The sequence below is a fragment of the Podarcis melisellensis genome (genome assembly GCF_964234715.1).
Source record: "Podarcis melisellensis genome assembly, chromosome: 3".
NCBI classification, from domain to species: domain Eukaryota; kingdom Metazoa; phylum Chordata; class Lepidosauria; order Squamata; family Lacertidae; genus Podarcis; species Podarcis melisellensis.
Window position 1 is genome coordinate 5,589,182 of NC_138530.1, and position 26,530 is coordinate 5,615,711.

Consider the following 26,530-nt stretch of genomic DNA (forward strand, 5'->3'; position numbering starts at 1 on the left):
CAAAATGCAGCAGTCTGATTGGTCCTAGAACAATGCAGCAGTTTGATTGGTCCACAGGAGCCACCCAATCCAGCTCCAAGTTGGATCCACAACCTGATTGAATCCACAACCTGATTGGCCTATAGGAGAATCCCGGATTTAACCAATCACGTGCAGCCCATTGTGTAAATAATGTATATAAAGCAGATATTTTGAGGAAACATTCATTCCTCCTCACCACTATGAGCTGAATAAAGAGCATGAAATCCACTCTCGACTCCGAGTATATTTCACTCCCCCCTTTAGGCTTTCCCCCCTCATTACATTTTGGACTTCCGCACAACCATGCCTGGTAACACCTCCCTCTTATGGCTGTAAGGTGGCATTTGGGCTAGATAACCAACAGCACTCAGGCCTGAAAACTTCAAACCAAGGAGACAAATCTCTTGAATTTGCTTTAATTGCAAGGGAACAAGCTCATACTCTCATTGTAAATGTTGCAAAAGCCCCTTCATTTTGAGCCAGATTCTCTGGTGAATAAACAGACGGGATCTCCAGCTTGGGGGGGGGTGGTGATGCAGGATCCAGTAGCTCTCAAAGTTGAAGGAACATCTCCCATTTTTCAAAGGATCTTGGGTCAGCAGGCAGGAATTAGTCTTCTATCACATTGGGCTTAAAAGCAAACAACAATAATTATTTCAATTTCATTGCCAAGTCACAATCTTTGAGAGATGGAAAAAGCAAAGGAAGCAATGTTGCCCCATCAGAAACATACCAAAACCCCATTGTGTGACTCTGCCAATCTCAGTTTCTCACTTTCACCATTTTAAGTTCAGTTCTCGCCATCGGTATGCAAATTTTGTTTTTAAAAAGTTCCTCGTGAACTTTCGCAAGCCTCGTGACATTAACTGGGCCACCAATTGTGCAATTAAAAGACTACATGTATAGTGCAATGTGTCTTTCATACTCTGAGCAGCTAACAAGTTACATACTTGATACCCTGTGCGTAACTAATGGGATATTCAGATAGCACTCATCGGTCCATTAAACTGAAATTGCATGTATTTCGTAAGCTGTCTTAGTTATACTTAGCACAACCAGTGCCTGTTCAATTAACACATTACATAATTAAGGTAATTATAAATCTAGCAAGCTGCATAATCAGTAATTCCCTTCAAGAACAACAATGAAAGTGTACACGCTTCTGAGATTTTTTTTGTCTTCTAGATTTGGGAAGAAATAGAATGATTGTTACAAGTCGAAGGAAGGAAGGAAGGAAGGAAGGGAGGGAGTTTTTGTATGGATCAAGTTTTTCAGTAATAGAGGAATTTAAATGGAAAAATTAAATGGATTTTAACAGAGGATAAATGCTAAATTAGAGGATGCTAAACTTGAATCTGATGTAAAAATTATAAAGGAAGTGCTCAAGAAGATAACAGTGCAGGGCAGAATAAATGGGCAATTAATATTGAAAGGTAACGTAAAAAACTTGGAGACAAGAATAAATAACTTGACATTGTTTTATGCATTTATTTATATAGCAGGGGTCCCAACTCACCTTCACACTAAGTAAAAACCACACACCAATTCCTTAAAAGAGTTAACTGGGAGATATGGATAATAAGTGTAAACAATATAGGATTCCCATCGTAGGTATAAAAGAAAAAGTAGAAGGTTACTTTTAATCTTCTTAAGACCTTAAAGGCCTTTGGGATTTACTTTGTTTTGTTTTTTTTAATTAGAATCCCAAGATCCACTGAGCAGGGATCGGTGCAAAAGCCTGCAGATCCTGAGCTATCTTTTGCCTACTTCTGAGCAAGAGGCTGCTGGGCATCCGCTAAGACGATGGATATGGTATTTGAGGCTCCTTAGTTGTGCTAACCTTGGTCACACCCACAAAGCACATTCAAAGAAATCTTATGCCTCTGTATAATAATAATAAAGTGAAACCACCCCCTCAAAAATTGAATGGCAGACCAAATTGTTAGAATACCTAGAGTTAGCAAGGATAATCAGGTTAGTGAGCGGAAACTCGATACAAGATGTTAATAAAGAATGGATAGTAATAAAAAAATATCTCAAAGGTTACTGTGATAACAAAAGCTTTATGGCAGAGATTGAATGAGTCTTGTAACATAAGGTGATATCAGAGGAAACCAGAATCAAAAAGGAGGAAAATATTTTCAGGAAACTGTGTAAAACAATTAATCTCAAAATAGTACAACGGGTATAGTCGGAAGGTTTTTCCCCCCTTATAAATAAAATCATATTCTGTCTCTTTTCCTATTTCTTTTCTCTTTTCTTCTTCTTCTATATTCTTTTGTATGTCTATAATTTGTAATGTCTGAAATGTGATGTTTGAAATTGTATGTATTTTAAGATTTATGTATAATAAAGGTTGACTTAAAGAAAAAGAAAAAGAAACTTCCCTAAACAGGGCTGCCTTCAGATGTCTTCTAAGAGTAAGATAGTTGTTGATTTCCTTGACATCTAATGGGAGGGCATTCCACAGGGTGGGTGCCACCACCGAGAAGGCCCTCGGCCTGGTTCCCAGAGTTCTTGACATGTGTGTTGTTGATGTGACCTAGATGTGTACAACTGGAATGTGGTCTCCACCCAGTGTTGCCTATGTCTCTTGGGTGTGAAAGGCCTGAGCTGCACCTTTAACCATGTTGTTTGGGCACCTATTGAATTCCCCTTTCAGCAAAGCCTTCCAGGTGAAGATCTTTATCTCAGCCTGCACCTGCAACGGGAGCATTTTGAACCAGTGACATCAGCTGAGTCATGGGACAGGTGTGGGAACCAAACAATCGACTGATTCCAGTTGTGTTTGCATGCTCCTTGAGTTCTGCAAAGGCAACGCGAAAGAGGACAGCCAGGGCTAATCTCTGGACTGGGTGCAAGGAAGAAAGCAGACTGGTGGGGATTTGTCGAATTCAGACTGAGCTTAGTGGGACATTGCCCCATTTGCTCCAATAGGCTAGACTCCACTTAAAAAAATAATAATAATCATGGAATAGTTTTTAAACATTTGCATTGTTTTTATATGTGAAGTTGTCCTTGGTTTGTAGAAATGCAACAGATATACAGTGGTACCTTAGGTTAAGTACTTAATTTGTTCCGGAGGTCCGTTCTTAACCTGAAACTGTTCTTAACCTGAAGCACCACTTTAGCTAATGGGACCTCCTGCTGCTGCCGCACCACCGGAGCACAATTTCTGTTCTCATCCTGAAGCAAAGTTCTTAACCTGAAGCACTATTTCTGGGTTAGTGGAGTCTGTAACCTGAAGCGTATGTAACCTGAAGCGTATGTAACCCGAGTTACCACTGTATGGAGATAAATACACTAGCGGAGACATCACCTTGCCAACAAAGGTCCATATTGTTAAAGCTATGGTTTTCCCAGTAGTGATGCTTTTGAATTATGGTGTTGGAGGAGACTCTTGAGAGTCCCATGGACTGCAAGAAGATCAAACTTCTCCATTCTGAAGGAAATCAGCCCTGAGTGCTCACTGGAAGGACAGATCTTGAAGCTGAGGCTCCAATACTTTGGCCACCTCATAAGAAGAGAAGACTCCCTGGAAAAGACCCTGATGTTGGGAAAGATGGAGGGCACAAGGAGAAGGGGACGACAGAGGACGAGATGGTTGGACAGTGTTCTCGAAGCTACCAGCATGAGTTTGACCAAGCTGTGGGAGGCAGTGGAAGACTGGAGTGCCTAGTGCGCTCTGGTCCATGGGGTCCGGAAGTCAGACCCGGCTAAACGACTAAACAACAACAATACAGTAGCGGCCAAATTTTATAAATCTTTTGGGGAAAAGTGTATTTCTGGTGTTTCATAAGATCACTTTTTCGGTGAGTAATACCATAAAATTATATATCAATGGAAAGATAATTTAATGAAGGATGTAATGCAACAAAGGTTGTTCAATTATCTGTATTCCATCAAAAGTTATAGCCAAATAACCAGAAAAAGGAAGCACAACTTGCTCAGGCTGATTTGCAGTCGCTTTCCTTCATTTGAATGTAGCCAATGAGCAGGAGTGTTTAGAGAGCCAATCAGGTGTTATGAGGACTTCCGGGTCGGCGCCATCGCCGAATGGCGGGCTCCCTCCGAGCTCCGGAGGGAGCCTGCTCGGCAGGGGCTGGGTCCTACCGCACCGGCGATGCGGGGACCCTTAAAAACCACGGCCACGGAGGCCGTGGACATGGAGACTCGGCTGGCACCGTCAGCGCCCTCTCGATTCGTGAAGGAGCCTTTTTAAAGGCTACGGATCGGGTGCCGGGGAGGAGCGTGGTGCTTTGAGTCCTCTGCTATCCCTGCCGAGCGCAGCCGCATGCCATCCGGCGGAGAGCGCTGACTTCTTCTATTGAAAATTTGGACCCAAAAGAAGAACCCGTGAGTAATTGGAATATGGACTAAAAAGAGGGATAAATTTTTAGAATTTGGAGCGAACGGGGGAGGTGGAAAAAAGGAAGTCAGCCCCCCCCCCCAAATTGTAGAAGAGCCAAAACAAAGGACTGGATAACTAAGATCGAGAAGAACCTTATCTTGCCGAACTAGCAACTTCGCGAGGGAAATTTATAAGATTGAGCTGGAGGAGAAAAGTGGAATTTGTATTAAAAAGTAACCCCCCCGGAATCCCTGGAGCGATTCGTGAAAATGCCTGGAGAAGAACAACGGAGGTTTTGACAGCTGTCAAAGAGCTGTCAAAACGGAAGAATGAAATTGAGACTTTGTTATGAGGACTTTGCCGGCTACATTTGTTATAAATTGGAGATAAATTGTTTCAAATAAGGATTTATAAGTTATTTGGACTGGCGGATGTGATCTGGAAGGGAACTTTGTTATTGTAATCCACCTAGAGGAGCTGAGGGACATTGCATGTGTTTTCGACGGGAAACTTGAACAGTTGGATAGAACTTTTAATCTCCTGGGAAACTGCAGAAATGGAACATTATTTTGTCTACAGAGGCCTACACTTTACTGGAAACAATGGATTATTCTGTTGAAAAATGAAAGGAACATGATGTAATGTTTTGCTCCTGAATAACAAGCCTCTGTAGAGACACTAGAAGCCTTTGGAAAAAGAACATTTCTGTGAGGGAACAGGGAAGTAAAAAGGAGGAGAGTGATTGACAAGAACAAGGAAACAACAAGAACTGGACAGAATTGGAGTGGGAACATTTGGGATATCCAGATTTGACAAGCTTATGGATATAAAATTGGAGTTTATACTCCTGGATATAAAAATCTGGATAGAAGAAATGGGCCCCCTTTGATAGACTCCTTCTATGATTGGACATCTGTAATTTTAAAAATGCCAGAAGTTTAATATACGCCATTTTAAAAAAAAAAGACCGGTAAAGAACCAGAGGGATGTGGGTTTAGTGAAAGGTGGGTTCATCAGGAAGACACTAGAAGTGGAGGGATAGGGGGAACGCAACAGGGAAAGAGGGGAGGGAAATTTGGAATCCAAAGGTTGTAAAATTATTGTTTGTTTTTATTCTATTTTCATCTGTATTATATTTGAAAGGGGGAACTCGTGGAAGGGAATAGGTCGACCTTAGGGGATGGAAATTTGGATAAATTGAGTTATTGATGATGAGTGTATTTTGGGAATAAGAATTTGTTGAATATTATTGCTTTTTTGGAAGATTTGGAACACAAGAGGGGGTGGGGAGGGGAAGTCCTGGATATTGGAAAAAGTTTATGAATTGGATTTTATTTGTTTTAATTTGGAAAACCTTAATAAAAATTATTTAAAAAAAAAATAGAGAGCCAATCAGGTGTTATGAACCATCAAACTTTGGAAACACACTTTCCCCAAAAGGTTTCCACAATTTTGGCCCCTAGTGTAGCTATAGGTTTGTCTACCCAAGTTGCACAGTTAACCTAAATAAGCATTGCACTTTAAGTCATTTTCATCTTTTATCCATAGAAGCCCTGGAGAATGGCTTTTTGATGTGCACACTATAAATCTTATAACAAAGCATACAAATACACTTAACATACAAATTATGGTAAACATGCAAAAACAAATTGTATAGTTAACTCTAGCAAGCATCTCAAAACTTTTGTTATTGCTCCTCTCCTGCACACAAAGGTATCAGAGATACATAATTAAGCTGCTTTCTCAGTTCAGTACAGTGGTACCTCGCAAGATGAAATTAATTCGTTCTGCGAGTTTTTTCGTCTTGCGAATTTTTCGTCTTGCAAAGCACAGATTCCCATAGGAATGCATTGAAACCAAATTCCCATAGGAATGCATTGAAACTTGCAAGACGTTTTCGTCTTGCGAAGCAAGCCCATAGGGAAATTCGTCTTGCGAAGCAACTCAAAAAACGAAAAACTCTTTCGTCTTGCAAGTTTTTCATCTTACGAGGCATTCGCCTTGCGAGGTACCACTGTAGATCCCTTTGGCTGAATCCAGACTGGCAAATTACTGCTCAAGTAAAATACCAACTTAAAAACAGTGGGGAGGGTAAGTAGGAGGTCATCATGAATACTGAGATAGAAATCAGTTTATTCCAGTAATATACTCTGGATTTCACGGCGACTTTCATTGTGGAAGGTTGTACAGGATTTCATTTAAGCTTTGATCTGGATTTCTGGAACTCAGAGTACTGGAGGTGGTGGGCGGGGAACCAAATGTGTTTCCTAGGAAGCGAGTGCCATTAAATTTGATGGAAATGATGGACTCGTGCTTAGGATGGCAGCTCAAATCAGGGGCTTCTTACAGGGGCAAAACTAGGCTTTATTTCACCCGGGACAAAGACACTCCCCACAAACATTTGCGTACACACACAAACACAGGTCGAGAACCTCAATGGCACCCCTTGGAGGCTTCACCTGGGGCAACCCCCCAGCTAACTCCCCCACAGCTTTGTCTCTGTCTTCTCAGCATGCTCAGTTCAGAAGGTGCTGGGGACGGAAGAACCCCAGCAACTTGTATGACCCCTCCTTTGGGGAGCTGAAGTTACCTTTTGCAACATTTCCTCATGATTCCACATTTCCCGATCTGAAGCATGGGAGAGGGGCACTTGAAAAGTTTGCAAGCACCGTTGGCTTCATAGCATTGCCGTCTGGTGTGTGGTTTGAAAAAGGCAAATCCTGCGGAAAGTGGGGGGAGAGAGAGAGAGAGAGAAAGATCACTGTCCGCTGCATTTTTCGCTCCATAAGACACACCTGACCATAAGACACACCTAGTTTTTAGAGGAGGAAAGGGGGAAAGCCCTGTTTTTTGAGAATCAGCTCACAGTAGTGCAGCTTCTTTTGCAAAGGGGAAAAGCCCCATTTTTGGAGGATCAGCTCAAAGTTGAGCTTACTTTGCAAAGGGAAATAATCCTGTTTTTATGGGGTTCAACTCACAGTTCTGCAACTTCTTTAGGAAAGGAAAGGGAGCTGTTTCTACAGTTTCCAGGCAGATAATCAAATCAGCCAGTCACATGTTGCTGGGGAAACAAATGGCCTCTGTCTGCAGAACATTCAACAATGGAGGGCTGGGCAAGGGGCTGGAGCCAGAAAGGGAGCCAGCGATCGACCACACATTCGCTCCTTAAGACGCACAGACATTTCCCCTTACTTTTTAGGAGGAAAAAGGTGCGTCTTATGGAGTGAAAAATACGGTAAATTAGGAAGATGAAGAAAAGGAGGCACAAGTTCTCCTTTATGAGAGGAGTGGGGAACCCCAGAACCATCTGGATACTGCTGCGTTCCAACTTCCCGGAAAGCTACTGCTGTTCAGTTTCCAGTCTTTCCCAACCTTGTGCCCCCAGAAGTTGTTGGACTACAACTCCCATCGTCCCTGACCACTGGACCTAGCTGTCTGGGAAACCTTGGAGGCTTTTTAAGCAGAGCTTGGGTGGCCATCTGTCTTAGATGCTTTAGCTGAGATTCCTGCATTTCAAGGGGGTTGGACTAGATGATGATGAAGAAGAAGAGTTTGGATTTGATATCCCACTTTATCACTCCCCTTCAGGAGTCTCAAAGCGGCTAACATTCTCCTTTCCCTTCCTCCCCCACAACAAACACTCTGTGAGGTGAGTGGGGCTGAGAGACTTCAGAGAAGTGTGACTGGCCCAAGGTCACCCAGCAGCTGCATGTGGAGGAGCGGAGACGCGAACCCGGTTCACCAGATTACGAGTCCACCGCTCTTAACCACTACACCACACTGACCTTGGGGTCCCTTCCAACTCTATGATTCTATCCTTCTATGGCAGAAAAGCTAGAGAGAAATGCTCCTTTCCTTTGCAAGGAAATAGAACACCTCAATTCCTTTCTCCCTTCCACTCGGCTATTGGCTGAGCAGCCCCTTTCTCCCTTCTTTACTCTCCATCCCTTACCTGAGGAAGCCAGGAGCAGCACAGACAAAACGGCCCAGAACAGGTGAAGGATCTTCATGGCTCCGTTGGGGTGGACTGATGCAGCGAAGGTGAATGCAGCGTTACAAGCCAGACGGGTGTCCAGTGTTTATTGGAGGAGGGTTGGGCTGCCTCTATTTGTAGGCTCCTTGGGAAGTGGTTCCCTCCTCCTGGCTTGGAAAGTCCAGCATGCCATCACCATGACCTGAGACAAGGTGCGGCTGCTGTCCAACCCATAAGCACACTGGCTTAACCAGGCAGAGATGCGGGGATAAGTGGTTTTGTCCTGTTGCAAGACCTGGCAGAGATGCAAAACCCAGAACAAATCACTGGAGGTGAATCTCCCTCTAAATACCAGAGAGAGGGAAGAGAAAGAAAGGGGGGAAAGAGAGAATGATGGAGTTCCTGGAAAATAAAGGTATCGGTGATTACTAAACCATAATTACTGCTGTTGTTGCTATTGCATGCAAATCAATCTCTGTGTGTTAAGAGAGTCCATCGTTTACCCAGGATTCAGTTTCCCTGGAATGAAGACAGGAGGAGAGTGTGGTGTCTATTAGGATCTATGGTTTTATTTTCACATATGTGCAACATGATGTGAGTATACAGTGGTATACAGTGGTACCTCTGGTTAAGAACTTAATTCGTTCCGGAGGTCTGCTCTTAACCCGAAACTGTTCTTAACCTGAGGTACCACTTTAGGTAATGAGGCCTCCCGCTGCCGCTGCGTGATTTCTGTTCTCATCCTGAAGCAAAGTTCTTAACCCGAGGTACTATTTCTGGGTTAGCAGAGTCTGTAACCTGAAGCGTCTGTAACCTGAAGCATCTGTAACCCGAGGTACCACTGTACAATGGAGGGGCTTTGGGTTTCAGCACACACCAAGACCAGCCTCTGTGTCTCCAGCTTCCAGAATTAGCCAGATCTCTCTCTCCCTCCCTCTCTCTCTCTCTCTCTCTCTGGCATACAGAGCTCTCATGGGGTCATGAAGAGTCGGACACGACTAAACAACAACAGCTGTTACAGGTTACTTAGTATTATATAAAACAGCCGTGTCATGGAACTGCCATCGGAGCCAGAGGGAGAGGGAGGGCTCCAGAGGGGTTCAGGAGAGCGTCCCGGGAGGGAGAGAAGCAGCCCATCTACTGGGGAAGGAATTCAGCGTAGCACCAGTGGAGAAGGGGGGCAGATGGGGGAATCGGCGAGGTGGCTCCATGACTCCGCGCCAGAGACCAGCGGGGAGAGCACGGGTCCTCCGCTGCCCACACCCTCCCTGTGCAGAAGGCTTCCACGTAGGGAGAGTAGGCGGCGACTAGGCGTCAAAGAAACGCCCACTGACGGATTCTGCCAGCGATTGAGACAGCCACGGGTGAGTGGCTGTCCGGACAGAAAGAGTCCACCCAGGTAACCCAGCCAGGTGTGGCGTCGATTTACGCACGAGCAACCCCTAGAACCATTACAGCTGGCTAGGCTGCAGTGAGTCTGACTCCAAGAGCAGCTCTAACTACTGTAATAAAGAGCTGTGAATCTAACAGGGCTGTGTCCTTCGTCCAGCTTTCCCACTATTTTACAGATTGTTTCCAGAAAGTGCCATATCTCAAGGGGAATGCTATTTCACAGAACAGAGCCAACCACACTAAAAGCCCTACTCTGAGTTCCCATGGAGCTGGCTTCTGATTTCTTTGGAATTTGCTGGAGAAGCTCTCCTGTGGGCTGCAGCAATGTACTGGGTATATAAAGGATGTTGTTGCTGTTTAGTCGTTTAGTTGTGTCCGACTCTGCGTGACCCCGTGGACCAAAGCACACCAGGCACTCCTGCGTGAGGGACAGCCATCTCGGTGTTTTTGTTGTTGTGTCATTTAGTCGTGTCCGACTCTTCATGGCCCCATGGACCAAAGCACACCAGGCACTCCTGTCTTCCACTGCCTGCCCCCAGTTTGGTCAAACTCATGCTGGTAGCTTCGAGAACACTGTCCAACCATCTCGTCCTCTGTCGTCCCCTTCTCCTTGTGCCCTCCATCTTTCCCAACATCAGGGTCTTTTCCAGGGAGTCTTCTCTTCTCATGAGGTGGCCAAAGTATTGGAGCCTCAGCTTCACATATAAAGGATAGTCTCTGATATAACCTTAAAGGTAAAGGGCCCCCTGACCATTAGGTTCAGTCGTGACTCACTCTGGGGTTGCGGCGCTCATCTCGCTTTATTGGCCAAGGGAGCCGGCGTACAGCTTCCGGGTCATGTGGCCAGCATGACTAAGCCGCTTCTGGCAAACCAGGGCAGCACACAGAAACACCGTTTACCTTATTATATCTCAATAAGAATTGTAAATATTTAAGCTGCTTCTTGTTCATGCTTAACACAGAAAATAAAAATCACACTACAATGCTCTCTCCTCTATTCTTCCTCCTCCTCCTCCTCCTCCTCTTCTTCTTCTTTACAGAAATGCATCCACCAGAGGGAAAACTTTTCCTTCCTTCCTTCCCCCAATTCTTCTTCTTCTTCTGAAAGTGAGCATATGATGCCACCACCTGGAAGGAAGGCAAAACTACAAAATACTACTAGGGGAATTTGAATTATTATTATTGTTTTGAATACTTTTTAAATTAAATTTGCACTTTAACCAAACAAGAGTAAATTTCCACATTCATTTGTACAACTCTTCTCCCCCCCCCCCCGCTCTGCCGAGCAATGACTTCCCTCCCTCCCGCCAACAGTTTTCTATTACCAATCTACATCTCACAGTTTCCTCTTTATTCAAATCCATGTCGTAAGATTTATTTTAATCCTGCTAGTGTCTTCAAACTTCTACAGTTCTGGTTTAAATAGTCAATGAATTTACTCCAGTCTCTTTGGATTTTTTAAAATAACCCTTTTATTCGAAATTTAAACAAAACATATTATCCAGAAACATATCATCCTTATTTCCCATTTTTCCTCCCTCCCCCCTCCCTTGGCATCATGAGCCCCATGCTCTACCCAACTGAGCTGTCCATGCCGCTTATCTATTGCCTTTGCAGTCTACCTTTCCCCATTGTGCTCCTGCAGAGCCTAGGACTTGCCAATCAGAAGGTCGGTGGTTCGAATCCTTGCGACGGGGAGAGCTCACGTTGCTTGGTCCCTGCTGCTGCCAAACTAGCAGCTCGAAAGCACATCAAAGTGCAAGTAGATAAATAGGTACCACTCCGGTGGGAAGATAAACAGCGTTTCTGTGTGCTGCTCTGGTTTGCCAGAAGCAGCTTAGTCATGCTAGCCACATAACCCAGAAGCTGTACACCGGCTCCCTCGGCCAATAAAGTGAGATGAGTGCCACAACCCCAGAGTCAGACAAGACTGGACCTGATGGTCAGGGGTCCCTTTACCTTTACTATTAAAAAAAGAAACTTGGAAATAGAGGGAACCGCACCTTTTAATTTGCTTTTATTGCAAAGGAGAAGCTTGTGTACTCATTAAAAATGTTGCAAAGGCTTCCTTTTTTTTGGTTCAGATTCTCTGGTGAATAAGCAGAAGACGTCTCCAGTCAGGGATGAAACAGGATCCAGTGGCTCTCGGAAGGAGGAAGCACCTCTTGTTTTTCACAGATTCCTGGGTGAGCAGGCAGCACTCAACACCATACTTACTTACTTAAAAACAAAGAAGAAGAAAACCCAAGGGTTAGTTCATAGCAAAGAACTTCATAGCAAAGCCACAACAGTTGACACGTGGAAAAACAAAGGAAGTCATGTTGGTGCATAAGGTAAGGTAAAGGTAAAGGACCCCTGGACAGTTAAGTCCAGTCCAAGGCGACTTTCAGGCCGAGGCAGCCGGTGTTTGTCCACAGACAGCTGTCCAGGTCATGTGGCCAACAGGACTAAACTGCTTCTGGCACAACGGGACACCGTGACGGAAACCAGAGCGCACGGAAATGCCGTTTACCTTCCCACCACAGCGGTACCTATTTATCTACTTGCGTTAGTATGCTTTCGAGCTGCTAGGATGGCATAAGAAACATTCCCAAACCCATCCTTTGGTACGGATGGGTGGCGTTCAATTTCAGCTCCTCATTTTCCCAATGTTAAGTTCAGTTCTTCATCTCAGTTTGCAAATTTTGTTTTCATTTTTGTTGGGATTTTAGTGCAAATTTCTCCCACTGTGTTTGCATGTGTACACCTCTCCACTCCTGTGCACTTTTGCACACGTTACGTGACTAGGGAACGGTGCTGCAAAATTCAGAGAGGTGTGAAATTCAAAGGATGGCTGCGTTTCAGTTTGTGTATTGCTTTGGACATTGGGAGTTAGATAGGTTGCACCTTCTTTCTAAAAGAAATGGAAGAGGGAGAATTTAGGAGACTATTTAAGTAATAAAACTATTTTCCATTATAAACTCATTATAAAGCCATTATAAATAATGCATGCAAACACACTTACCTTACCAAAGATTGTCAGCATGTAAATAAATGTATGGCTAATTCTGGCAAGCATCATAAACACTTTTCTTCAATTATCCCCCCATGCACAAGATTATCAGAGTTAGTCATAATAAAACTACTTTCTTAGTTCAGCAGGTCCCTCAGCCTAAATCCAAGATGGCAGAATTTCTGCTTGTATAAAATCTGCAGTACTAACTTAAAAGCACCGGGGAGGCAGAAGGAGGTAATCTTCAACACTGATACTGAACTGAAATAGAAATCCTCATTGACTCGCTTTTAGGAAATATTGTACAAGATTTTATTTAAGCTCTGGGTAAAAAACCCAATCTGCTTCCTTGGGGAGAAGTGAGGTCACAGGGAACCAGGCAGAGGGCATACTCAGTGGTGGCGCCTGCCCTGTGGAATGCCCTCCCCTCAGATGTCAAGGAGATAAACAACTATCTGACTTTTAGAAGACATCTGAAGGCAGCCCTGTTTAGGGAAGCTTTTAATGTTTGATGCACTATTGTATTTTAATATTTTGTTGGAAGCTGCCCAGAGTGGCTGGGGAAACCCAGCCAGGTGGGCGGGGTATAAATAATATATTATTATTATTATTATTATTATTATTATTATTATTATTATTTAGCGGAAATGACTAACTAGGAAAGGTGATTAAGATGAAAGCCTGTTGTCGCCCAAATCTGATGAGTGCTGGGAGTGAGACAGGGCAGAGGTGCAACTTTCGTCCAACAACCTTTGAGAACTTTTCTTTGGTGAGCTGTAGTTACCTTTTGCAACATGTCTTGCTGTTTTTGCAAACTCCAATCTTAAACATCTTCCAGGGACAGAAGGAATAGAGGCATTCTGCACGAGCAGCCCGGCATTGTAGATTATTATGCACTATGTACCTTGCATATCCTGCATAAACGGGGGGAGGGGGGAATATCACTGTCTACAGTGGTGCCTCGCAGGACGAAAATAATCCATTCCGCGAGTCTCTTCGTCTAGCGGTTTTTTTGTCTTGCGAAGCAACCCTATTAGCGGCTTAGCGGATTAGCGCTATTAGCGGCTATTAAAGGCTTAGCGGCTTAGCGGCTAAAAGGCTATTAGCGGCTTAGAAAAAGGGGGGGAAGTGAAAAAAATCGCAAGACTCGCAAGACGTTTTCGTCTTGCGAAGCAAGCCCATAGGGAAATTCGTCTTGCTAAGCGCATCGAAAAACGGAAAACCCTTTCATCTAGCGGGTCTTTCATCTTGCGAGGCATTCGTCTTGCAGGGCACCACTGTACTTTGGAGAGTAAAGCAAATTGAGAAGAGGAGAAAAGGGAGACATAATTTCACTGGCTTTAGAAGGGGAAGTGAGGAATCCCGTGCCCCTCTGAATATTGTGGCAGTCCCATTACCCCACAACCATTGGCTGCAGATGTTCACCACGGTCCCCACCCCCCACTTTACAATCAGTTCATCATAAATGGGACAATCAAGAATGTCTTCATAGTACAGGCTGCTTCCTTCATGGTTCCAGCCAGCCACACTCTCATCCAGGATAACTTCATTCCAATCTTCCTCTTCCCAGTTTCTTTCTCTCTCTCTCTCTCTCTCTCTCTCTCTCTCTCTCTCTCTCTCTCACACACACACACACACACACACACACTCTGCTGGATTTACGTATAAGCTAAACAAGCTATAGCTTAGGGCCCCACTCTCTTGCCCCCCCCCAAAAAAAAATAAAAGGAAAAAAAACCTGGACATATATTTCCAAAATATAAGATAAAAAAAGAAATAGAGTAAAACCTACATCCAGCAACAGTGTTTTGTGTTGTGTAGGCTCCTATGATGTAAGTCATGGCCACTGACTGCTAGCCTGCTCCCTAAAATATCACTGGTTTGCTCCTTTCTATATATAGCGTGCCTACATTCTGCATGGACTGGTTGCATGGCCACATGCAGCACACAGCTGCAGACTGTAGTGCAGCACAGTTGAATGTAGGTCAAGGTGTTGTGCCTGTTATCTAATATTAAAATACATATTTTGTTATGTGCAAATGGCTTTAGATACCTATTAGATCCATAACTTACCATATAGCATATATTATTCAACACAAAAAAACAGCGACAATTTGTTGTTGGCAAAGGACAGTTGGACATATAAAGGGCCCCATTACTTTCAGTAGCTTAGGGACTCATCAAACCTAAATCTGGCCCTATACACACACACACACCATTCACACCAGTCAGCCTCATTAGACAGTGGGTTTATTTTTGGGTGGCGTTGGGCAGTTCCCTGAGGTTTGGCAAACGTTAAGTTGCCCCCAAGCCTTGCTGATATGTTACTTGTGTGCATGGATGGTGCTGTTTTGGCCAAAGGACCAGGATTGGGAAAATTTCAGGGATGGGCTGGATGTGGACAGTGGTGGTGGAACACTCTCTCTGGCACCCGGGGCGAGGCAAACTGCTTGGCGGCGCATGCGCAGCATCCGTACGGACTGCACACGTGCGACATCCTGTATGGACTGTGCATGCGTGGCATCCCATACAGTCGCTGTGCAAGCGGCAACCCGTATACTGACTGCGTGTGTGCCCTCGGCCGCTCTACAGCTGGGGGGAGGCAGTGGGCCATCTTGTCACCCCCCTGAGTGGCACCCGGGGTGAGTGCCCCTCCCCCTCTTCTTACACCCCTGGATGAGGATGTGCGGTAGCAGGAGGCACCAGAGAGAAAAGGGGACTTTGAACCAGGTTCAGACTGGTAGGACAGGGAAGAATAATCAGCTGAGAGTGAGGCTTCCAACTCTACAATTCTGTTATGTACTGAGTTGAATAGGATCCAAAATGCAGCAGTCTGATTGGTCCTAGAACAATAGGACCCAGAATGCAGCAGTCTGATTGGTCCTATAACAATAGGACCCAGAATGCAACAGTCTGATTGGTCCACAGGAGCCACCCAATCCAGCTCCAGGTGGAAGGGAATCCACAACCTGATTGGCCTACAGGAGAATCCCAGAATTAGCCAACCACGGGGGGCCCATTGTGTAAATAATGTATATAAAGCACACATTCTGGGGGAACTTCCTTTCCTCCTCACCACTATGAGCTGAATAAAGAGCATGAAATCCACTCTCGACTCCGAGTATATTTCAAATTTCATGATTGATAGTGAACTGGGGCAGGGGGAAGAAGCCCTCTCATGCCTCTCTGCTGCTTTGAAGCCTGTGCTAAGTACCATTGGGAAATCTGCCCTCCAGCTCTTATTTTCCATTTCACCTCCAGCTGCTTGCGCAGAAGCTGGCCCCACTGGCAATATTGCCGTGCATACCCCTGCCCACTTGGATCCTGTGCTTGTGCATTGTGGAAGCGTCTTCTTCCCTGGCACCTATTGCTCAGTCAGTCCATCGGTCAGTCCCTGGGAGAGCAAGCCAACTGAGAAAGGAAGCAGCAGCAAGGCGGAGCCAGGAGAAGGAGGAGAGGCTGGATGAAACCACAGCAGAAGCACCAAGGCGCATGAGGGGAGAAAGAAGAAGAGTTTGGATTTGATATCCCGCTTTATCACTACCTGAAGGAGTCTCAAAGCGGCTAACAATCTCCTTTCCCTTCCTCCCCCACAACAAACACTCTGTGAGGTGAGTGGGGCTGAGAGACTTCAGAGAAGTGTGACTGGCCCAAGGTCACCCAGCAGCTGCATGTGGAGGAGCGGGGAAGCGAACCCGGTTCACCAGATTACAAGTCCACTGCTCTTAACCACTACACCACGCTGGCCTTGCAACCACCCACAGCCTCACTGCGGTTGGAAGGCAGATGACGCACCCTCTGATTTGCCGCAAGAAGCTGCCTTGGACCAGCCCTGCCTCCCAGTTCAATTTCTGAGCCGTTCTCAAAATGTTTGAAGACTGTTTTTTATTTTCCCGTGCAACAGCAGTCTCCCTCTCCCTTCGTCCTCTCCATCCCTTACCTGAGGCAGCCGGGAGCAGCAAACACAGGGCAGCCAAGCACAGGGGAAAGATCTTCATGGCTGCGTTAGGATAGGTTGAAGGAGGCTCGATGCACGGCTAGAAACCAGAAGGTTGCCAGGGGAAGGCTGGGCTTTCTGCAGTTGTAAGCTCCTGGAGAATGTGCTTCTGGGCACTTTTTTGCAACGTCCAGCAAGTCGTACCATGCTTTGAAGGAAGGTGGGGCTGTTGTTCCAGGCAGAAGCACAATGTCCTCCCCAAGATGAGATGTAGGGATAAGAGGTTTAGGCCTGTGGCGAGACTGGGAGGATGTGAAGCGAGGAAAAAGCTGAGTTAATGACTGCATCCTGGTAGATTCATGGATGATTTGTAACCAGTAGATACGGACCTCTGACTCTCAGTTGTACCACAGGGCAGCAAGACGTCTCCATTCTCCCTGCTCTACTGCTTCTTAGAGTCTAAATGTTATGCCTTCAATAAAGAAGGTAAGCTTTTACAGTGTTACGATTAATTACAACGAACTCTGCTTATAGAGATGGGAGATACAGAGGCATACCAACAAACAAACGTGTTTGCATTAGGGGATGTCCTGAAGTAGAGGACCTCATGCATTATATCTTGTGCTGCACATTATATAATGAAGCAAGAGAAAGATTTTTAGCACTTATAATGACAAGGTCCCCTAGTCAGAGCCCCTCTGACATGATTTTATATCTTCTCACAGACATAAGTATGTGACCTGGCGTGTAGCACTCTTTGCAACTGCTGCTAGGAAAATTAGAGCAAATTATATAGCCAAGGTAGCCATCAACTGTAAAGGATATGAATTTATTTGACCCTATCTACATCAAGCTATATTTTCTCTTTATCACTAGACTCCAAATATAATTGCACATTGTATTAATTAACATTATTTTTTAATATATTGTGAAGGAATGGGTTTCCCAAACCCCAAAACTGACTGTGCAGGCAGCTTTTAAACTGCACCAAAATCCCCATTTCTCCTTAGCTAAAATGCATAAACTTCAGCTGTTGAGCAAATGCAAAACAAGAACACAGCTCTCTCCCTTATCAGTTTGATGGCAAGACTGGCCTTGACTCTACCAGTAGAACAGACACAGAGATATCTTATGTTCTGAACACAAATGATGCAGAGACCCAAGTCTGGGACTAACGCCAGAGCATGTTCTCGGAAGTAGTGACCTCTTGCTCCAAGATAGGAGTAGGAACAGGAATATCCTTTTATGGTCAGAAGTATAGGAAGGAAGATCCCTTTATGGCTGAGAGTACCAGAGCAGGAACATATGTGATGTCAACCTGTGTACGTACGCCGACGTGGTTGGGCTCCTAGGGGAGGAGGGAGAGGGTGCCTGGAGGATATATAAACTGCATGAAACCTGTCATTTCTTTGTACTTGCTGTGGACTCACCACGCAAGTGCCTTCTGCTATCCGGAGAGCAGAATAAACTCTTTCTTTGAAACAACCTCGGTGTCATTTTGACTTCCTTCCTCCTGTCCCGGAGCAACGCAGACCCAATCGGTGAACTCTAATAAGGCTACATTTCTTGGTGCGTTGGCCGGGAACCCGCGTTCTCTGAGGACAAGGACGAAGGACCGGGGCGTCACTGCTCAGCGAACAGCTCGGTCGGCGTTGGTGGCTCCAAGCGCGCACCCTACGTTTTCTAGGGGGAGCCCCCCACCCCGTACCTGAGTGGAGACGCAGCAGAGACGGAAGAAAGACAGCAGCTGCACGGGGAAAAGGGTGCCCAAGGGAAGGGAAAGGTAGGCTCCACAGCTTGTTTTGTGGGAGTCAGGGGTTTGATCAGCCCCGCCCAGTAGGAGCAGTAAAGTGCCGCTGGGTTTAGCCAGTAGAGAGCAGTAGTGTGCCGCTGGTTTGCCGGTAGAAGAGCAGTAAAGTGCCACCGGTCTTGGGAAGTTTGTGGGTAAAGGGGATTGGGGAGGTGCATGGGGTTTGTATGTGTATGGGGTTTGTATGTATGTGTATTTATTTGTGTATGGGGACACTCCAGTGAATGTTTTGAGTGGATGAGACATCGAGGCTCAGAGCCGCTGACGAAGCAAAGTGTGGTCCTTGTAAGGTGTGGTTCCTAGTTACGCGAGTCCGTCTAGGCCACTAACAGGACGCGGAGAAAGGTGACTGAGTGAGAAACAACATTAGGTGGACGGAGTGTCCCAGAGGTTAAGGGAAAGAAAAAGAAAAAAAAAGAAAAAAAAGGAAAAGTAAACTGACCCCCTTGCAGTGTTTGTTCTTTTGGACAATTGGAAATGTCAAGCTACAGTTGAAAAACCCCCTTTAAGCTCCTTTCTGTATTCTGGCAGTAACCAGCATAGGTGCGTCCAGTTGGCTTGTATTGTATTGCCAACACGTGGGGTCCGGAAAAAAAAAAGGATATGTGCTCTGCAGAGGCAGGAATAGAACCCTGCATGAAGGGGTTCTCAATTCTGCCACATCTACTGTACTGCGTCTTAGGGTGTTGGGAAACAGACCTTAAAACACCTAGAATCTTGCAGAGTACAAGTATTTTTTTTTTAAAGGGGGGATTATTTGGTCTTTAATATTAAAAGTGACATGAGTTGCTCATGAGGTCAAATTTTATATTTTCATGTTAAAGTTGGGAAGGTTTCAATTACTAATATAATCATGTACTGGTTTCAGAATTTGAATGTCATCAGTTCACTGTGCTTTGAGCTACCTGGTATCTTAATGTTTTTGTTAATAAGATTTGTTTCTTATTGACTCTGTTGCATAAGGTACCCTGGTGGATTTAGAAACCGCTTGTTAAATGTTGATCAAAAGTAAAAGTGTACAAATGTATGGAAAAAGGTAGTGTTGTCAAAAGGGATGGGGTTTTAACCCCCCCATCCCATGTTCAGATAGATGAGAAGAGAAGTAAGAGGGTTACGGGGACAAAGCAGTAAATCATCCCCCTTGCAGTGTCTGTGTTTAACACAGAAACAAAGACGCTATGCAGCCCTTGGTGGAGTCTGGAAACCAGGTTAAAATGGGGCCAGAGAACACTAAGGAAAATTACAAATTACCAAATATTGCATAGCAATATTTAAATTCAACCAAAATTGATTTTTGCACTACCTTTATATTTTTGAAATGCGTATAATATTTTTATTTGTAAAAGGGATGAACAATTGTATGAAGGTGAAGTAGTGGTCTGTCGGAGAAGGCTCTTCTTTTGAAGAGAGATGTATGCAGAAGGTGAAGTAGTGGTCTGGGCTGGAGAAGGTAGAGGGAAGTAGAAAAGGTGAGAGGTAGAGGGTAGAGAAGTGAGAATGTTGGAACAGGAGGAAAGTTGGGCAATGGGCTGTAAAGATGGTTGAGTGTTTATGCTGATGAGTATTAATGAAAGCAATATATTAAGATGCTATTATTGAGAGTTTACTAAATATAGTAAAAGCTGAATTGCATAAAGGTGGTGTGTGACCAGCGACACACTTAGTCAAAGTCTTGCATGTGCTGATAAACAGCACTCAGATTATTGGTTGAGGTTTTCATGAGTAAAAACCAACTTTTAAAGAATTCTGAATTAAGAACTAAGAGTATAATATAAAAACCAACTTTTAAAGAATTCTGAATTAAGAACTAAGAGTATAATATATCTTTTTGGCTGGCTGGACAGCTAACCATCCATAAATTAACAGCAAGAGTAGGGACCTGGAATATTGTTTGTGCTCTTTTTAGTATGTCCCTCCCATGAAAGATACTCCTTGGATATCTATTAATTGAAAATTGAGATGGGCCTTTTTGATTTCTAAGTGTACATGCCAGAAGAGGTCTTAGGCAAAATAACTTTTATTTCCCTGTTCACATTTGGCTGTGGAAAGTGTTCCAAAACAAACATCTTATATGAGAAGGAGATACTGAAGCTCTTCGTGTTGATTGAACCTCCAAAGTTGTCAAATGCATTAGTGACAGCAGAATTAAGATGTTGATAGACAAATACCTCGATGCTTATTGATACAGTTACCCAGTAGGTGATTCCTCCTAGGTTTCCCTTGGGTGAAAGGCAATATTGAACAAAGTTACCTTATGTATGGTTCCTTTGAAGGAAAAGTGATTTTTAATGTTTGCATGCAAATTGATGTATTAAAGTAAATGGAGAAAGTATGTACAATGAACTAATCACTGGTATGCTACTGAACCATGGTGAATAATTGGAAGAGGAAGAATTTTGTGTTCTGATTGTAACTGCACTTTTCCAGAACCATTTCTATCTGAAGTATGTAAGGTGTAAATGAACTTTTATATGAATGTATCAAAAGACTTTCAAGTTTATATTTGCGACCACCCAGGGGGAAAAGATATGAATTATCTGGGTATTAATTTTGAAATTTCCGAGTAATATCTGCCAGTTTCTGACGCCTGGTGGGGATTATATGCAACTCCAAGACATATGTTCTCTTGGAAAATTGTGCCTTTTATTGTTTAATAATATACAATCTTGCAGCAAGTGCAGAGAAGGTGGAACTTGGGACTTCAAACCAAAATGCTAAGTAAAACAGGATGATGTGAACACTGGCCCAACTGAATTCATGAATGTGTGAATCCATGTAGGAAGAGTGTTGGGGTGAATAGCAAGTGTGTGTATTGAGAAACTGGGACTTAATTCATAAAGCAAATAACACCAAGCAAGAGGCCCCACTGCCTGTATTCGTTTGTTTGTGGTTTGTGCCTTTCTTTGTGGTTTCAAATATGGAAGTTATCAGGCACTTCTTATCAGGGCTGCTTGTATGCTGTCATAGCCTTCTACGTGGTGTTCTCTAAAATGTTCCTAGTGCTCTAGGTCAGATATTTAGTTTCACATTATGAAAAGGAAAAAGCAGGAACCTTTCCCCCCAAACAGTGTCTTGGTACCTGCTATCTCAACCCCCCTGACCCCCCCATCTGATATATATATAGGATTGAATTGAATAGAAACGAAGAAAAAAAAATGGTGTTAAAAGTTGAGTTGCACCCTGTCAAACTGTTATCAGATGTTTTTTATAAGAAAATTGAGCCATACAGCAGGCAGAACTTAACCTATTGCTGTACCCTAATTTAACTGAACCACTGTCCCAAGTCAATTAAGTACATGAATATGGATATCAAGGATTAAATTACAATTGGTGGCCATGTGATAATTTTAGCTTCTAAATCTTATTGTTTAATGTCTTAACTTGTATATTACGGTACTTTTATAGCATTTAGATTAGGTAATGTTTTGATAATATAAATGTTTTAAGTTTTTTGTATCAATCCAGTATATTGTCTTTTAATTGTTGAATGATTCTGTGTACATTGCTGCAGCCTTTGGTGATATGCAATAAAACTGTCTGATAAAGAAGGGTGTTTGTTTGGGGGGGGGGTAACCAGGAGAAGATCTTTGTGTGGAACTCCATTCAGTTCTGGTACTCAAAACAAATTCCTGGGCTTTGGCTATGTACATTAGTGGTTTGTAAAACACTGAGAGGGAAATGGGAGTGCCTGATCACCTCATCTATCTCCAAAGAAATCTCTATGTGGGGCAAGAAGCTACAGTTAGAACTGGATATGGAACAACTGATTGGTTCAAAATTGGGAAAGGAGTATGACAAGGCTGTATGTTGACTCCCTGCTGGGCTGGATGAATCCCAAGACGGAATTAAGATTGCCGGAAGAAATATCAACAACCTCAGATATGCAGATGATGACACAAATCATGGCAGAAAGTGAGGAGGAATTAAAGAAACTTTTAATGAGGGTGAAAGAGGAGAGCGCAAAATATGGTCTGAAGCTCAACATCAAAAAAAGAAGATCATGGTCACTGGGCCCATCACCTCCTGGCAAATAGAAGGGGAAGAAATGGAGGCAGTGAGAGATTTGACTTTCTTGGGCTCCATGATCACTGCAGATGGTGACAGGTGTCACGAAATTAAAAGACGCCTGCTTCTTGGGAGAAAAGCAATGACAAACCGAGACACCATCTTAAAAAGCAGACATCACCTTGCTGACAAAGGTCTGTATAGTTAAAGCTATGGTTTTCCCAGTAGTGATGTACGGAAGCGAGAGCTGGACCATAAAGAAGGCTGATCACTGAAGAACTGATGCTTTTGAATTATGGTGCTGGAGGAGGCTCTTTAGAGTCCCATGGACTACAAGAAGATCAAAGCTATCCATTCTGAAGGAAATCAGCCCTGAGTGCTCACTGGAAGGACAGATCCTGAAGCTGAGGCTCCAAGACTTTGGCCACCTCATGAGAAGAAAAGACTCCCTGGGAAAGACCCTGATGTTGGGAAAGATGGAGGGCACAAGGAGAAGGGGATGACAGAGGACGAGATGGTTGGACAGTGTTCTCGAAGCTACCAGCATGAGTTTGACCAAACTGGGGGCAGGCAGTGGAAGACAGGAGTGCCTGGTGTGCTTTGGTCCATGGGGCCATGAAGAGTCGGACACGACTAAATGACACAACAACAAAAACACCGAGATGGCTGTCCCTCACGCACAGACACCCCGTGTGTTGCATTTCAAGTCATATTCTTATGATGCTCAACAGGCCTAAGAGGGTATGGGCACGTCTTTGCTGAATGCCCATTACCTGATTTGTTTCCCTGCACCAAGCTCCAATTTACTGAAGCTGTCACACAACTATAGGATTGTAGAGTTGGAAGGGACCATGAGGTTCAATGCAGCAATATGCAGCTGTCCATTATAGGCATCGAACCTACAACCTTGGCATTATCAGCACCAGTGGTGGGGTCACAGGGGCAGCTGCCTCAGGAGCAAACTTGTTAGGTGTGCAAAATTTTGACATCTGGTGCTGCCTCAATACAGTTGTGTGCTTCCGTCACTGGGCTCTGCTGAAAACAGCTTCTCCATGCGAACCAGGAAGTGACCTCTCCAGACAGAGAAATGACAGTGCGGTATAGTGGTTAAGAGTGGTAGACTCATAATCTGGAGAACCGGGTTCGCGTCTCCGCTCCTCCACATGCAGCTGCTGGGTGACCTTGGGCTAGTCACACTTCTCTGAAGTCTCTCAGCCCCTCTCACCTCACAGAGTGTCTGTTGTGGGGGAGGAAGGGAAAGGAGATTGTGAGCCGCTTTGAGACTCCTCAGGGTAGTGATAAAGCGGGATATCAAATCCAAATTCCTCCTCCTCCTCTTCTTCTTTTCTTATTTCTGTGGTTGCAATCTCCTGGGTGATGCGGATGCTGTTAGGCAGTTGAATGTGCATGCATACTCTGTCAGTTTCTCTTCCTTTTCCTACTCCATGAGGCCCCGGGCACTGGCAACCCACGCTATGCCACTGATCAGCACCAGTGGCATCCGGTGCACTCTTACCTGCACCGGATTCTAACCAACTGAGCTGTCAACGGCACTTGCGCAATGGCTCATGAAATGTAAACACTTCAGCTCAGCCTTAGCTTCCGTTTTCAAAATGGAAAGAGTTCGGTTTGAGGGAAAATGCACCAAGTAGATCATATGGGTTGCCAAAGCACCCTAAGCTCTTGGCTTTAAACATCACGTGGGGGAGCATTCTGGAGCCTGACTAAGAGGCAATGAGTTGGCCTACCTTGCGATTCTTTCATTCCAAGTGTGTGGCTTTTGCCCCAGTCTCCAACTGGTGGATCTTGGGATTCAAGTAAAAAAAGACATTTGATCCCCAAAGGCTGCTCACACCTGCTGCGTCTGGAAGGTGACTTGATATCACAAATAGGGCCTTTGCAGTGAATGCCTTTAAGTATGTCCTCCTGGTGGGGGGACTCCAAGGGCCCCCCAAATATGTTTTTTGTGAGAAACCTATAAAAAGTCCCAATTGAATGAGACATTGGGGTTCAGTTAAAATACCCTTGGCTTCTTTGGCTCATAACAGTTCCCTTTTGTGCATAAAAGACACATACCGTATTTTTCGCTCTATAAGATGCACTTTTCCCCTCCTAAAAAGTAAGGGGAAATGTGTGTGCGTCTTATGGAGCAAATGCAGGCTGCACAGCTATCCCTGAAGCCAGGAGAGTGAGAGGGATTGCTGCTTTCGCTGCGCAGAGATCCCTCTTGCTGTTCTGACTTCGCCTTGCTGGAGAGGCACTGTGCAGAGAGGGAGAGAATATTTTTTTTTTCTTGTTCTCCAGCCAGTGTGGTGTAGTGGTTAAGAGCGGTAGTCTCCTAATCTGGGGAACCGGGTTCGCGGCTCCGCTCCTCCACATGCAGCTGCTGGGTGACCTTGGGCCAGTCACACTTCTGTGAAGTCTCTCAGCCCCACTCACCTCACAGAGTGTTTGTTGTGGGGGAGGAAGGGAAAGGAGAATGTTAGCCGCTTTGAGACTCCTGAAGGGGAGTGAAAGGCGGGATATCAAATCCAAACTCTTCTTCTTCTTCTCTAAAACTAGGTGCGTCTTGTGGTCGGGTGCGTCTTATAGAGCGAAAAATACGGTAGTCCAGTTGCTGCTTGGCTGGGAGGACCAGATAAGAATGATATTGAGGAGTGAACATGGAAGTAGCAAAATTATGGGAGTCTGACTGTTGGGAGTCTGGCTATGCCAGCTTACCAAGGACAACTTGCCCTCATATAGGCTTGTTATCTAGCTGAACATAAATCGCAGACTACAATTCTCCTTTCTTTAGTACGTAGCTGTGGCATTCATACAGAGCCCCCGGTCGTCTCATGGACTATTGACCCGTACACCACTAATCCGCTGCCACCAATCAGGTCCTCCCTGGTAAATCACTTAGTCTCAGTCAGGTTCTTAAGTTTAAAAAGAAGAGTGTAGCTTATTGCAAACACAAATAAACTTTAACTGCATTCCAAACGTTGCTACTTTTTACCTTCTTAGTCTTATTTTATCCTGTCTCTATCTCTTCTACCTCCCCTCACACAAGAACCAACTGCACTAACTGCCTCTCTATTCCAACTGTCTGCCAACTGCTTTTCCAACTGCCTTTCCCAACCAACCCACTAAAACCAACTACCCACCCCAAACCTCAGGCTTAGCCCTTTTATAAACAGGTAGGCTCCGCCTCTGGCTTTTCTATTGGTCTACCTATTAACTCTTTCTCTCCCCCTGTACAGACATTTTCAAACGAACGGGCAAACACCACAGTAGGCTTCAAAACTTTAGAAGCGAGGGGCCCTAGAAGAGCTGGACACATGTCAAGTTGCAGGCTGGACATCCAGACAGTTGTATCCAATGGGTGTTTTGCCAGCTACCCTCTGCTGATGTTTGCAGCTTTTGGATTGGATTTTATATGAATTCTTTGTCTGTATACCCTATAAAAGGTCCAGGGGGGGTAACACCCCCCCCTCTGTTCAGCCTTTGTGGAAATGACCACGCTGAACCTATTTACTGCAGTAAATAAACTTTAGGACTCTTTTTTCAACCTGACAAAAGAGTAGTTAATGGTACTAGTGAGACAGCAGATTTGCCCTGCAACACTAGGAGGAAGAGGGTCCTTTTTCTTTCAGTTTACCTCGCCTGCCACCCCTGCAAAACCCAGGTCCAGTGAGGCCATGGGCAGAGATTAAAGATGATAATCACTGAAATGCAAACCCTTTAGGCCAAAGCAAGAGAAAGCAAATATGAACTTTATAATAGCCATTTTCCATCAAGAATGGCAGTAGGCCAGGGCTGATGGTAGGAAAACAACAGCAACAAACAAGGACCCTTTGCCAATATTTCACTGAGGTTGCCTCCAGATTGTCACCACTATTGTGCATAAGGGATTCAAGCGCATACAGGAAAGTTAGGTTTGCATGTTTAAAGTGGGTTAAAACATAACTTAGTTGGTCTTTAAGGTGCTACTGGAAGGATTTTTTTTATTTTGTTTTGACTATGGCAGACCAACACGGCTACCTATCTGTAATTAAAACGATCTGTTG

General features: G+C 44.5%; 1 protein-coding gene and 3 long non-coding RNA genes across 4 annotated transcripts in view; 2 read left to right on the plus strand and 2 right to left on the minus strand.

Annotated features, from left to right (window-relative positions):
• LOC309365574 (uncharacterized protein) overlaps nucleotides 1-26,530 on the plus strand; it is an 87,616-nt gene that overhangs the window by 46,747 nt on the left and 14,339 nt on the right. The window lies entirely within an intron of this gene.
• On the minus strand, nucleotides 422-8,547 carry LOC309365961. The gene is made up of 3 exons (XR_014166324.1): nucleotides 8,325-8,547; nucleotides 6,963-7,092; nucleotides 422-651 (listed from the first exon to the last, which is right to left on the minus strand). It is a non-coding gene; the product is annotated as an uncharacterized lncRNA (long non-coding RNA).
• On the plus strand, nucleotides 3,779-6,017 carry LOC309366216. The gene is made up of 2 exons (XR_014166582.1): nucleotides 3,779-4,041; nucleotides 5,769-6,017. It is a non-coding gene; the product is annotated as an uncharacterized lncRNA (long non-coding RNA).
• On the minus strand, nucleotides 11,734-26,419 carry LOC309366069. Its single transcript, XR_014166464.1, has 3 exons — nucleotides 25,480-26,419; nucleotides 13,514-13,643; nucleotides 11,734-11,957 (listed from the first exon to the last, which is right to left on the minus strand). It is a non-coding gene; the product is annotated as an uncharacterized lncRNA (long non-coding RNA).